We start from the raw sequence: 11,241 nt of genomic DNA on the forward strand, positions 1-11,241 counted from the left end.
ACCCCGGGAATGCGCCAACCACGCCATGACATAGGAATTGATCTTCCACAAAGTATTTCACTATAACTCGGGTCTTGGTGAGAACACTGAATTATCAAGAAGAGATTGAATTATATTTAATACAGTTATTAAGGCAGAAAACGTGAGACATTTTTATAAACACCAAGAGTGGCGGCTCGGGCACTCTGAGCTCTCTGGAAGTGGGAGCTTGCTTTATTCGTCCTTGTCACACCAGGGCCAAGAGCTGGCACACAGTAGATGCACTCCAAATGTTCATGGCATCAGATCACATCTCATGAAGGAGGCAACCACTTTCTCGAAGATGCACACGTTATGAGCTAGATAAATATAGGTTCTTCTTTTCCATCCAAAATGGAAATGGGGAAAATAGGACTTTTTCTTATTATTAAAAGTCATGCATGCTCATTGTAATATTTCTTTTTAATTTCAGGCAAAAAAATTCAGGCAACTGAAAAATATATTTAAAAGATAGTTTTAAAAAAAAGGAAAAGTCATCACCCAGATATAACTGCTGTCAACATTTTGATGAACTTTTTTTCAAGTTCTTTTTAAGAAATAAAAATAGGAGCGTGGTATAACAGTGTTTTGTAACCTGATATTTTTCACATGGCAGCACGATCACCAGACCTGCCATGTGCCTTGCAGGGAATTAAAGCAGGACAGGAGGAGAGGAGCCTCTGGGCAGCTGCTCTGTCTGTCTCTCCCACTTTGCGTGACCACACTGTAAGCTGGGGGCTGTCCCTGCAGGCTTGGCGGAAGCGCCAGCTCTTGTAGATGCCTGGATCTCAGGCTCCGTGCCTGCCCCTGTCCCCTTCAGCCCTTCCCTCAGGGTCCCTGCCCCCGCCTCCTCCTCCCACCCCTCCCTGTGAGGCAAGCAGAAGGACTAACACCCACTGAGTTCTGCAGTCTCCAGCGCTGTGCCAAGGACATTACACACAGTAGTACCCCAATCAGTTTCCGCTAGTGCTCTATGAAGGTGCTGTCGCCACCACACCCATTTTACAGATGAGGAAGTGGAGGCCAGGGAGGTGAAGTACCTTGCCTCTGGCTACTGTAAACAGTGGTGGCTGAGGATTTGATCACGGGACCCGGACTCCGTGTCCTCTGTCTTCGCCACTTAACCACTGTCCTGCTTTGTAGAACCGGGTAGAGGCAAGAAGTGGAAATCCACTTACTGAGTGCTTTCTCGTACTTTTCATCGTGTCCCTGAAATGTCAGCCCTGTAAGGTAGAGTTGAGTTGTTCCCCAGCAAAGAAGCTAAAGCTCAGAGAAGTTAGGTAACCTGCCTGGAGTCTCACAGCTCATAAGACAGAAGCATCACTCGAACCCTCCCCTGCCTGATGCGGAAGCTTGTTTGGGCTACAGGAACACAAGCCCGCTCCTCTCAGCCCTGCTGCCCTGTGGTTGTGTCCCACCACATACCTAGAAGGCCTGGAATTAGTCCAAGAAACGGACCTTTCAGTAGACAATCACAAGTGGGGCACTATGTCACCTGGACACGGAAGCCAGACTGCCTGGGTAACCTTGGGCAAGTTATGTAACCTCCCTGTGCCTCAATTTACCTCCTCAGTAAAAACACAGAGAAAGATAGAGCCTACCTCTCAGAGCTTCGTGAGAGCTAAAGGAACGAGTTTATGCGATAGTGTAGGCCAGTGTCTGGCACCTAGTAAGTTCAATACCAAGGATTAGCTATTCTTAACGGAGGCCAGCTGTTGATACAAAACGTATTTTTCCCATTGCATTTCCTTTTGACCCAAACAAAGCAAACCTTGGAAGGTATGTAAGTTTCCTGCAGCTGCTCTAACAAGAGACCACAAAGTTCCTGGCTTAACGTGACACGGGCTCATCCTCTGAAAGTTCTGGAAGTCTGAAGTCCAGCCCTGTTGTCACTGGACTAAAATCACGCTGTTGACAGGGAGGCTCCTGGGGAGAATCCCATCTTTCCATCCAGTTCCTGGAGGCTCCCACTAGTCCTTAGCCTGTGGCCCCTCCTCCGTCTTCCTCCGCAGCACCTTCAAATCTCTCTCCAGCTGTGATGTTCCTGCCTCCCCCTTCCACCAGGATAACTCCGGACAGTCTCCCCATTTGCCATGTGACCTAACATGACCACAGGTTCCAGGGAGTAGGACTCGGACGTGTTTAGGGGTGACATCCTTCTGCCGACCACAGAATAGTAGCGGGGTCCCTTCCCTCCCTTCTCTGTTCACTTCTCTTTGCTCAGGCCTCCCCATCAAAGCTCTGACTCCTCTTTCCTAGCGCCCTGAGCCTCTGGTTCCTGGCGCCCCTTCAGACGCAAGGAGGACGCTTGCAGTGCCTGCAGTTGCCCAGTCGTCAGAATGCAGCATGTACAAAGAGTCGGAGGTACTGATCCTGACCACCTTTCTCAGCCTGACTCCGGGGAGTGTGTGCAGGACTCCGTCCCCGCTCACTGTAGTTCTGCCGCTTTGCCTGTTGGCTCCACCGACAAGGTGTTTTTACATCGCAACCAAATGACAGCCCGTTTCCAGTCATTCAACCACAAACAGGCATAACATACATGAAGCGGCTGCTGTGCCAGGTGCTGGGTTAGGCCGCAGGAATGGGAGAATGAGCGAGACACGGGACCTGCCCTCGCCGAGCTCCGTGTTGGAGGCAAGGATGGGAGGAGGAAGGCAGACGTGTGTGAAAACATGGTGGGAAACAGCTGGCCGTTACTTAGCGGAGCGAGACCCTGCGGCCCGGCAGTTCCACTCACAGGCGTTGGCCGCAGTGGTTTCCAGTGTGGCTGCGCGTCAGGTTCACTGAAGTCTTTGCTTTTAAAAATCCCAATGCCTGGGCCCTCCTCCAGCCCAATTAAATTGGAACCTCTGGGCGTATGGCCTGGGCATCCATATATTTTTTTTAAAGCTCCCAGGTGATTCCAGGCAGTGCGGGCACTGGCGCTCACCGTGTGCCCCGGGTGCTGATTTAAGCGGACATGCTGCAGTCTGGACCTGGGTATTTGCAAAACTCCCCCAGGTGATTCTAAAGCCTAGCAGAGTTTGAGAAACGCCAGTCGATGGCGGTGGGTCTCCACAGTGGGAGGGCAGTTTTGTCCCCCAGGGGACAGTGGCAGTGTTTGGAAACATCTGGTTGTCCCAACGGCGTGCGCTACTGGCATCTAGTGGGTGGAGGCGAGAGAGGCTGCTGAAATCCCACAAAGCAGAGGACAGCCCCCCCATCCAAAGAATGATCCATTCCCAATATCTACCGTGTCACAGCTGTGCGTCGCCTAGACACAGCCTTGTACGTGTGCTCCGGGACCAAGAGACATGTCTAAAGATGTTTCTGGTACAGGGGAACAGCAAACACTCAGATACAGCCCAAATGAAGCAAAGACTCTCCATTAGCATGTTCCTCGCACAGACAACTTCAGGGAGCGGGCTGAGGGGAGAGGGGCATAAGCACAGCAGGGGTGAGAGAACAGAGGCCTCCCCAGAGGGAGACGGGGTGTCGGAACCGTGGCGGCATTCCCAGCTAGCATCCTTGACTTGACGAGTCTCTTCTTTCTAGGCCCTTCGGTTACTTTGCCTTTTCCTGGGGAGGTTTATCCTATTTGGTCTTTTTAAGTAATTTGGGCAACTCCAGTAAAGAAAAAAAAAATCAGTATGCATGGAAGTCTTTCCTGCAGTGTAATTGATATATACATAATAGNGGAGGTTTATCCTATTTGGTCTTTTTAAGTAATTTGGGCAACTCCAGTAAAGAAAAAAAAAATCAGTATGCATGGAAGTCTTTCCTGCAGTGTAATTGATATATACATAATAGAAAAAAAATTAGAAACCATGTAAATATCCAGAAATGGCAAAGTGATTAAGACATTATGGTACATCAACTCAATTGAATGTTATGCAGCCATTAAAAAGGATAATTATGAAGGTGATTTAGAAACGAAGGAAATGTTTGTGATATCATGGGAAGTGATAAAAACAGGAAACAAACAGCACAAACACAGTGATTACAACTCAGAAAAATATGTTGGCCTGTGGACAAATACTGGAAGGATTTGCAGAAATAAAGACTGTCATAATTAAGATGCTCGAATTATGGGTGGTTTTTTTTTTTCCTAAAATTCTCTTTAATACTGGTTTTTTTTTATTTATACTTAAAGTAGACATCTTTCAGGACAGCTGCCCAGCCCATACCCCTCTCTGCTCAACACTGTGTCCCCACCCGAAAGGGTGAATCCCCCTCAGCCCTGCTTGGTCTCTGTGACCCTGTGGCCCAGCCTGGGCACCTGATCCTACCTGGACCAATCAGGTTCTCTCTCCTGATTGGCTAGAGAGATTCAGGTCGCTGACCTGTCTGGGCAGTCTTTGTTTTTGTTTTTGTTGTGTTGAGGTAAAATTCGTATGACATAAAATTTACCATTTTAAAGTATGCGATTCAGTAGTTTTTAGTACATTTACAGTGTTGTGCAATCATTGCCACTATCTAATTGAGGAACATTTTCATCACCCAAAAGGGAACTCCATACCCATTAATGGTCACTCCCAATTCTCCCCTCCCCCAGCCCTAGGCAACCATTAAATTTACTTCCTGTCTCTACATATTGGCCTGTTCTGGATATTTCATATATGTGGGGCCATGTAATATGCTGTTTTCATATCTGGCTTCTTTCATTCGGCATAATGTTTTCAGGGTCCATCCGTGTTATAACGTGCTTTTGGGCGCCCGGCTGGCTTATTGGGTTAAGCATCTGCCTTCGGCTCACATCATGATCCCAGTGTCCTGGGATCAAGTCCCACATCAGGCTACCTGCTCAGCGGAAAGCCTGCTTCTCCCTCTCCCTCTGATGCTCCCCCTGCTTGTGCTTGCTCGCTCGCTCTCTGTCAAGGAAATAAATAAAATCTTTTTTAAAAATGTATCATTCATTCCTCTTTATGGCTGAATAATATTCCATTGTGTATCCCTTCCCATATTTGTTTTATTCCATTCATCCACTCATGGACTTTCAGGTTGTTTCTCTCTTCTATTATGAATAATGCTTCAATGGACATTTATGTACAAGTTTTTGTGCGAGTNTGGCTGAATAATATTCCATTGTGTATCCCTTCCCATATTTGTTTTATTCCATTCATCCACTCATGGACTTTCGGGTTGTTTCTCTCTTCTATTATGAATAATGCTTCAATGGACATTTATGTACAAGTTTTTGTGCGAGTTAAATGTTTACAATTCTCCTGAGTACCTAGGAGTGGAATTGCTGGGCTTCTAAAATAACTCTGTTTAATTACTTGAGGTACTCCCAAAATGATTTCCACAATGTCTGTGTCATTATACATTCCCATCAATAGTGTTTGAGAGTTTCAATTTCTCAACATCCTCACCAACACTTATTTCTCTTTTATTATTATTTTTTAAAAGATTTATTTACTATTTATTTGAGAGAGAGCATGAGTGGGAGGGACAGAGAGTAAGGAAGAGAGAGAATCTCAAGCAGAGATTGAGATCTCTGGTTGAGCCTGGAGCTGACATGGGGCTCAATCCCACAACCCCAAGATCATGACCCGAGCTGAAACCAAGAGTCAGACGCTCAACTGACTGCACCACCCAAGCGCCTCTATTATTAATTATTATTGCCATCTTAATGGATTTGAAGGGATGTCTCATTGTGGCTTTGATTTGCATTTCCCTACTGACTAATGATGCTGACCGACTTTACATGTGCTTATTGGCCATTGGTATATGTTCTTTGGAGAAATATTTATTCAGATCCTTTGCTCACTTTTTAATTGGGTTGTTTGTCTTTTTATTGTTGCATTGTAAGCATCTTTATATATTATAGATACTAGATCCTTATCAGACATTCAATTTGCAAATATTTTCTCCTACTCTGTGGGCTGTCTTTTCACTTTCTTGTTGGTATTCTTGGATGCATAACAGTTTTTAATTTTGATGAAGTCCAGTTAATTTTTCTTTTGTTCTTTGTGCTTTTGGTGTCATTTAAGAAATCACTGCCTAATCCAAAGTCATGAAGATTTATACTTATTTGCCCTTCTGAGTGTTTTACAGTTTCAGCTCTTGCACGTAGATCTTTGATCCATTTTGAGTTGATTTTTGTATATGGTGTGAGGTAGGGGTACAAACTCTTTTTTTTTTTTTTTTGCATGTGACTATCTAGTCATTCCAACACCATTTATTGGTAAGTCTGTTCTTTCCCTAGTGAATAGTCCTGGAATCCTTGTTAAAAATCAATTGACCATAGATGTATGGGTTTATTTCTGGACTCTCAGTTTTATTCCATTGAGCCCTATGTCTGTCTTTTTGCCAGTACTACATTGCTTCGATTAGTATAGCTTTTTAGTAAGTTTTGAAGTAAGTGTGAGTCCTCCAAGTTAGTTCTTCTTTTTAAGGATTCTTTTGGCTGTCTAGGATCCCTTGCATTTCCGTGTGAATTTTAGATTCAGCTCTTCCATGTCTGCGAACTGGAATTTTGAAAGGAATTGCAGAGATTAATTTGGCAAATATTGCCATCTTAATGATATTAAGGCTTCCATTCCATTCACAAGGAACGTCATTCCATTTATTGAGGTATTCTTTAATTTCTTTCAACAGGGCTCTGTAGTTTTCAGTGTTCAGATCTGAAACTTCTTTGATTAAGGTGATTCGTATATTTCCTTTTTGATACTCTGATAAAGTGAACCGTTTCCTTAATTTCATTCTTGGGTTAAGAAAGTCTTTTGAACCAAGGGCATGAGCAGGGAGAAATAGGGAGTGGCAAGGGACACCTAGAGAAAAACGAATGTGAACACAGATATAGGCAGAAACCAGAAATTATGTGAAAAGGAAGGCAGTTGGAAGAAGGAGAGTGAGAACTGTACTTGAAGCAAATGCTTAGGCAAAATAGGAGATTTGGAGACAAGATTCCTGCCTAAGTAGGAGGATCCCCAAGCCAGATGAGAGCATGTGGGACATGGCAGATGCGAAGCCCATCTAAACCAGAGTGGCTCTTTACCCGTTGATGACAAGTTCACGCCACTTCCTTGTAAAGAGGAACTTGAGGGTGCTTCACGTGCCTGTGTTTTTGCAGAATGAACCAAATGTAGTTTCCACGGTCCCTTTGAGATCAGACATGCCCGACAAAGGCTGGTCTCGCAAAGAACTACCTCCCAGGATTTGTATCCTGCCAGACTTGCACTGGAGGTTTCCAGCTATGAAATTCCGGCACCTGGAGAGAGTCAACCAGGTGCTCTGCTCCCCTCTCCCTTGAGCAAAAGATACTGTATTTCATCTGAATGAAACAAAGTCCCATCCTAGGGCTACTTCTTCCTGCAGTTTGGCAGTGTGGGGGACCTGCTTGGTGTGTGATACTCTCTTCCATGAAGGTAGTGCGTTGTGGCAAAGGAGAAGGAGGAAATGAAGGGGAGTTCAGAGCCTAACTGCCTGGAGGACAAAACAAATCTCCCTTAATCTCTGTAACTATTTGAAAATCATTTCAAAAGAAAATGTCTTGTTGTCATCCTGGCGGTTGCTCAAGGCTGTGGCTTGGGTCAGTCAGCTCCCCGGCCCTGCCATCCACAGCTGCGGTCCCCTCGCCTGCTTGAGGATTTCAGAATGAAGCTGCATGGGAATTAAGGTCTCAGAGTCATGAGGAAATACACCTGCCCTGGGTCAGCGTGTTGCTTCATTTTGGACACATGCAAATATACACCCATCCCAAACTATTTGAGTTTTATTTACTTACAACACTTTACTTCCTTCCTTCGTTTATTTACTTAACGACAATTTAGCTTAAACGTTACGGTCTTTACCACTTCCCATGTGCTCACCCTGAATGGTTTCCCCGGATCCTCACAAGCCTGTGAGATAGATATTACTATCACCTACATCTCACAGATGTGGAAACAGCCTTTAAAAAGTGACAGGGGCGCCTGGGTGGCACGGCGGTTAAGCGTCTGCCTTCGGCTCAGGGCGTGATCCCGGCGTTCTGGGATCGAGCCCCACGTCAGGCTCCTCTGCTGTGAGCCTGCTTCCTCCTCTCCCACTCCCCCTGCTTGTGTTCCCTCTCTCGCTGGCTGTCTCTATCTCTGTCGAATAAATAAATAAAATCTTTAAAAAAAAATAAAAAAAAGTGACAAAACCTGCTCGCAGTCACTGACCTGGTAAGTGGCAGGTTGAGGACGCATAGTGACAGCCTTCTGCTGACTTGGGAGCCGGTGAATTTTGGCAGTATGACGTCCTGCCTCCCTCGCTTGCGTCCGCGGATGTAGCTGTTCCAACAGGCCCCCGCACCAAGCTGCAGTTTCTTATTGGCCAGAAGATTCTAGGGCAGGATTTTTGAAGCTGAGTCCCAGCCATCGTCAGAGACAGCTCTTCCACCCCCCACCTGCATCTCCTTGGGGGGACCCAATATTGTCCTGGTCTCTGTGCCTACCTCCTGGTCCTGCTGATGGAGTGCCCCAAGTCTGATCCCACCTGTCATTAACCCGTTCAGCAGATCAGGTGTTTATTAGTAAAAGTTGCTGGGCCAGTCTGCCGTGTTGGTAAATATTGCAAAGGCACCCTCCCCAGGGCTGGTACCAAGCTATACTCCCAGCAGCAAGGTCAGAGGGCATTATGTTCCCCACAGCCTATGAGCACGGGGTCTTATCAACTTTCTGATCATTACATTCCAATAAGTGAAAGCTGATAGCTGATTGGAGTTTTAATTTGCCTTTTTAAAATTAGGAGTGAAGTTGAGCCCTTTTCATATTTTTAAAAGCCATTTCAATTTCCTTTCCCAGGAGGTCCCTGGTCATATCCTCTCTCTCCACTTTTCTGATGGGTTGACAGTCTCACATTGCATTGTGGTTTTTTTATGTATTAGGGAAATTAACTGTGTGCAAATATTTTTCTAATGTAGTGTTTGTCTTTTTTGATCTTCGTTAGTTTTGGGTTTGTTTGTTTTGGTTTTGGGGTTTTTTTTTTTTAGATTTTATTTATTTATTTGAGAGAAAGAGAGATGGCAAGAGAGAGCACAAGCCAAGCCAGGGGGAGAGGGAGAAGCCGACTTCCCTGCTGAGCAGGGAGCCCAGTGTGGGGCTCGATCCCAGGACCTCTGGATCATGACCTAAGCCAAAGGCAGACGCTTAACCGACTGAGCCACTCAGGTGGCCCTTGATCTTATTTTTAAGCATAAAGAACTTTGAAAAAAAAATTATGTACTTAAATTCACCAATCTCTCTTTTATGGTTTGTGTCATATTTTAAAAGATGTTTCTTGCTCTGAAATTACTTTGATTTCATTTTATAAAAATTTAAATCCTTAAGCCATCTCAAATTTATTTTGTACAGTCTGAAGTTTGGCAGGGTTATTGTGAGGATTAAATGAGATAATGTGTTTAAGCACTAAGAATAGCAGATGACATTTAGTAAGCGCTCAATAAAGTATTGTTAGTGTGTAGAGGTAGGTGAAGGGCTTAGCCAGTGCCTGCACACATCTCTCTCCTCAAAGGCATGTCTGGGATATCCAAGGGGGGTTAATGGAACGTCAGTTACTCCTATGTGACTAAGAAAGAAAGGGGTCCAGTCTCTGGTACCCACAGATCATGAGGTGCCCTGTATATCCCCAAATAAACAAAAAAGCCCCTTCCACAGCACCCGTTGTCCACCCTTTGATCTCATCAGGCTCTTTGATGCTGTCCTTCATCCTTCGTACCTAGATGAGGCTTCTCTTTTTCAAAGAGCACAGTGAGCTCTTGGCTGGATTTTTTCTGGACTCCACTAAACTTGGCATCAGGCCCTGCAAACTCCCTCCAGTCTCTCGCTAACTGTGGGGGAAATCTCCCTCCTGTTAAGGAGAGACTGCCGTAGTTGTGTTTGGAGGCTGCAGACTGTGATTCCACACCCTTGACACCAACAACCCTACCGAAAACTGCCTTTCCCGCCGCCCCACCTTGTGTTGCTTCTCCCAGTGTTTTAAGAATGAGTTCCAGGGGCGCCTGGGTGGCACAGCGGTTGAGCGTCTGCCTTCAGCTCAGGGCGTGATTCTGGCGTTATGGGATCGAGACCCACATCAGGCTCCTCCGCTATGAGACTGCTTCTTCCTCTCCCACTCCGCCTGCTTGTGTTCCCTCTCTCGCTGGCTGTCTCTATCTCTGTCAAATAAATAAATAAAATCTTTAAAAAAAAAATAAGAATGAGTTCCAAAATCTAAAAGTCTAGGGCCATCGGGCCACAGAGTAAAAGAAATGAGGTGAGAAGAGACAAAAGATGTGGCTAGAAAGGAGAGCAGGGGCTGTTGGCGTGGGCTCTGCCTTGTTACGCTGAAGCATTTGGTTTTTGAACCAGTGAATGACATGGTTAGATAATTTAGTTCACTCAACAGCTGATGGAGAGGATGGATTGGAGGACTGAGACTGGAAGCAAAGAGGTTACTGCTGTGGCCCTGGTGAGGAGGGATGTGGTTTCTAGGCGCTGGGAGGCCAGAGAGAAGGGATGAATTCAGGAGTCCTTTTAAAGTAGTAATCAGGGCCATCTGGGTGGCTCAGTTGGTTAAGCAACTGGCTTCGGCTCAGGTCATGATCCCAGGGTGCTGGGATTGAGCCCAGCACGAGGCTCCATGCTCAGCCTGCTTCTCCCTCTCCTGCTCCCCCTGCTTGTGTTGTCGAATAAATAAAATCTTAAAAACAAAAAAAAACAAAAAAAATCCCCAGAAATCACCAAAATTTACATGTGGGATGAAGGGCAGGACAGAGGTTACGAAACTGTGCTTTTGAACTTGAAAAAATGAATAGGTTAGCTCACCTCCGTCCCCACCCCCCCTTCAAACCATAACTAGCTTCTGCTCTCAGCTTAAATGTCACCTCCTCGGAGACTTTCCCTGCTCACCCTGGTCACAGTGGAAACTCCACCCCAACCGTGCTAAATCATGTCACTCCAGGCTGCCTGTTTCCTTCTTAGCACCAGTCACGGTTTGTAGTTAGGTTATCCTCTCCATTGGATTGTGAATTCCATGGGGCATCATCTGGTCTACCTAGCTCATTATTTTACCTCCATGCCTAGTACAAGACCTGGCACTTACTAGGTGGTTAATAAACACTGTTGAATTTAGGAAGGAGGGAGAGGGGCGCCTGGGCGGCTCAGTTGGTTGAGCATCCTACTCCTGGTGTCAGCTCAGTGCGTGATCTCTGATCTCGGGGTTGTGGGGTAGAACCCTGCCTCCTGCTCTGTTGGGGTGGGGAGCCGCTGCTTGGAATTCTCCCTCTCCCTCCGCCCCTCC

This window comes from Ailuropoda melanoleuca, chromosome 12 (assembly GCF_002007445.2).
Source record: "Ailuropoda melanoleuca isolate Jingjing chromosome 12, ASM200744v2, whole genome shotgun sequence".
NCBI classification, from domain to species: Eukaryota; Metazoa; Chordata; class Mammalia; order Carnivora; family Ursidae; genus Ailuropoda; species Ailuropoda melanoleuca.